Genomic DNA, 3,832 nt, shown 5'->3' with positions numbered 1-3,832 from the left:
TAACGTGCAATCCGAGAAAGAGACTGGGAAAAAGCCTTGGGTCTATATTCATACCCTTTTGTCAGGTTCCCTTAAGGTAACAGATGTGCGAGACTGCGCGGTCTAGACCTCATTGTAGTCCATTAATATAATAAATGAACACAGCTACATGCATGTTGTTTATCATACATATTCCGGTGAGGCAGCAATCCAGCTGAGCAAACCTTTCCAGCCTTTCCAGTTTATTAATAGCTTCTGCAGATACTCTTGTCAATTTCTCCACCTGAGGGCGTTTGTCATTACATGAATTTCGTTTTCGTTTTCTCATTCTCTCTTTGAAGAAGGTTTCTTTTTTGTTTCTTTTTTTTGTGTGTGTGAAGTAATTAAGACAAAAGACAATGTTGTACATTTACATTAAGATCCGGCCTCTAACAACGGAGTGGCATATTGAAAGCCTGAAGCTGGAATTAGCTGCGAAATCCATCCGCTGACATATTTAAACATGCAAAATTCAACACTGAGATTAACAGCTGAATTTCTCCTATACCAACTGTCCCTCATTAACATCCTTTTCACTGGGTGCTTTGTTCAGAGCAATGACACATAATCCTCTCGTCTCTCACACGCCGCGATAAGATGCACTGCACAGTCGCACAAATGAAAACAGATCACTCAGTGAGGTAGATCTTTCTGAAGATGGAGAGAGACAATGAAATGGTCAAGCTGTGCGTGTGCGTGTGTGTGTGTGTGTGTGTTTCTGGTAAACACACCAACCGTCAGTCCTCATGGGGACCAAAGCCCGGTCCTAATGAGGTGAAACGTCATTTCTGTGTGTGTGTGTGTGTGTGTGTGTGTGTGAGAGTGTGTGTGTGAGTGTGTGGTGAAGGATGGTCAAAAGATGGTCAAACACAAGGTTGTGCATGTGAATTATGTATCAAGAGCGTCCACCTGACACATATGTTATAATCAAACCAGCACCAGAAAGAGATTCTTTCTTCCTCTCCGGCGGTCCCTGTGGGCCCAATCATTTGGGTCTTTTTTTTTTTTTTATTATTCGAGCAGGCTGCTTCATTGTTGGGATGTCTGGTATTTAATTAATAAAATGGATATGAACACCTGTGCAAGCATTCATTAGTGCGTCTCTTAAAAATCGCCGGGTACTAAGAGTTGCAAATTACACGTCGTGTTGTGCCACGCTCTGAATTAGCCACTGAAGTGCACAACTGTCTGAAGGAGGTATTGTCTCCAGCACGACAGCGGTGTAAAATATGTGCCTCGTTTGAGTTTGAGCCTATTTTTGTCGACTTCGCTGCTCATTCATTTTTCAGATCTTCACTGTCAGATGTGAATTGGTCTGTGGACTCTGTACAAAGTCATGCAAGTTACATGCTGAACAACAAAATGTACTTACTTTGGCCACATAACCTTTCATCAGGGGAGACTATCCACAGTGTTTGCAAGGTATTTTTTTTAAAAAGACAAAAACCATGTTCGCTCTGAGAACCCTCCCCTTATGACACCACTGTGTGCCATGTGCTGTCATACATTATAAAGCAACCGTGGCAAAGCATTTGATGCAACAGTAACTTAAATCAAAGTGATCTTTCACGTCATGAGAGCACATACAGAGCTCAGCGTGCCATGTCTGTGAGGCTGATATTTGGATGTCCGAACACCAGGACATCAGTGTTACCCGCTGCTGTGTGCCGCCGACAGCCTGAAACTGAACGCACTCAAAGTCACGGAGGAACGCTGACATCCAGATAATGCTGCCTGCTAACGCTCTCAAAGAGCTCGGCGCCCCTGTGGATCTGCAGACGTTCAAAGTATTATTTGCACAACCATCATCAATAGCCTCAATTAAGATGAGAGCGTTTCTCTTTTCACAACTACAGAGGTAGTTTGAAACCTGTGATCCGTCATCAAAGCGCTCTCGCGTCCGCCGTTAATGGCTGGTGGAGTTTTACCTCTAAAAGTCGAGCTGTAGTTTGTTGACCACAGTGCCGAGCAGGTCGCTTGGATCAGCTGGTTCCATTAATGAAGCAGAGGAGAGGGATGAATCATCTCTCTAAAATTCCCCCGATGGGCCTGAACAGCTACTTGTAGAGGATATCAGTTTATTATCCACTGATGTAACGTCCTTACATTTTCATTTATTGAGTCAGCTCAATAATCTGCTTCATTAGGACTGTGTGGTTGTGGTTTGATGAGATTTGAGTGACAGCGGTCAAGCTGAGACAAAACAAACCCACAACTGGTGTGAAGTGTTGAGGTGTGTGTGTGTGTGTGTGTGCTGCGTTTATTGTAACCGAGCCACGCTCCGTTAAAACTGGCAGAAGACTTCGTGTCAGACATTACCATGAGCTATGAACTCAGTCGTCACGTGACCACCTGTTGTTGAACTCGGTGTGGACTCCGTGTGTCTGCGCTCACCCTCCTCTCATTAGTCTCATTTGATCTGTGTCGTCACGTCCTCCCTGTGAGCTTTCCTAATGTTCCAGATCCTCCTCTTAATTAGCCTTTACCGCGGAAATAGATGTACAGTGCGTCGGAGCATGCATCTGTCACTCCTATCACTCCTGCGCCGTCTGAAGCTTTAACATCGTCTTGGACACATAGCACTTTAACAACTCTTTTCGGTGTTACTCAAGTGTTTTCCCCTTCTTCTACCACCAGCAGAACCCGACAATGTAATTTTAAATAAGGATTAATCATGAATGTTGTTTTGTCCTCTGTCTTTCTATTTGCCACCCTCCGCTGAGGCTCCTTTACAAATTGCAGCGCTGGTGAGCTGGCAACCTACCACTCTGGCTCTTAGGAGAGAAGTCAATAGGCTTAGCAAAAAGAGGGGAATAGTTTTATAACTCCTCGGTTAGAAAATGCTCTTGACTGCATATGTATTTGTGGTGCCTACAGTAATGTAATGTTGCCTATACAGTTATCCTGAGATGTTTTCTTCAGTATATCATCAGCATGTGTGTCATTATCAGTTGAGCTCACTCCTTGAACAGAGGAGCACATTTCCCAAACTCACATTTCTTGCTGATTGGTCGTTATGTCATTGGGAGCGGAGAGCTATTTTCAGTCGTCTCCATGTTGCCGCCGTTCAAATCATTTCATATCATCATCAGAGCTGTTTGATCTGGAGAGTGTGTATGGTTTTTTTGTGTATGTGTGGTTGTGTGTGGGTGTTGAGTGGGAGGTTTATTTCTTACACATTATTGTAAATGTGAAATCAGACGTGATATCGTTCAAACTACATATTGATACATTTCTTTTAATAAGAAGGTCTAAAAATGTTAATGGTTTAACCTTGTAAAATCTCAAAGCTTAAATTAAATATTCGTATTAGTATTCTGTGTAAATCTTGCACATTCAATTATAATTTTCCTGCTGCTCTTGGCTGATACTGCAGTATGTATCTGGCGTGGATTTTTCTAGATACGTTTAAAGTTTTATTTTGAAGTGTTTGATCCATAAGAAGATATATTTGTGGTTTTAAGTGGCAAAACCCATCTCAATGTAGTTTTACATCTCCTCTCTCAGGCTTCTCTCTGGAGCTCTAGTATCAACAGGTCGGTGAGCCAATCAGAAGAGAGGAGGCTCTGAGCCTCGCTTCTGATTGGCTGACTGTTTTCTGAGTGATACAATAAAAATATAGCAGATTTCAGGTAAAAACACTCAAAGAAACCAAATCCTGCAAGGTTTGGATGGTGGGTCCAGGTGGGCGGGGCTTGGTGACTGCTTTGTTGTGACATCACAAAGTTCCAGAAGTCCTGACGGCTGGTTTTAAGGCTCAGTTTCTGAATACAGGCTGTGTGCATTTCTCTGTGGACTGAGGCTTTGATGCTTT

General features: G+C 43.0%; 1 protein-coding gene across 1 annotated transcript in view; it reads left to right on the top strand.

The window, feature by feature from the left end:
- Positions 1-3,832, top strand: part of luzp2 (leucine zipper protein 2) — a 135,527-nt gene that overhangs the window by 40,090 nt on the left and 91,605 nt on the right. The window lies entirely within an intron of this gene.

This window comes from Seriola lalandi, unplaced genomic scaffold (genome assembly GCF_002814215.2).
Source record: "Seriola lalandi dorsalis isolate HSWRI2012SDOR001 ecotype SW California unplaced genomic scaffold, Sedor1 jcf7180002054929, whole genome shotgun sequence".
Classification (NCBI taxonomy): domain Eukaryota; kingdom Metazoa; phylum Chordata; class Actinopteri; order Carangiformes; family Carangidae; genus Seriola; species Seriola lalandi.
Note: the sequence above shows the minus strand (reverse complement) of the source record. Positions and strands in the feature narration are given on the sequence as shown.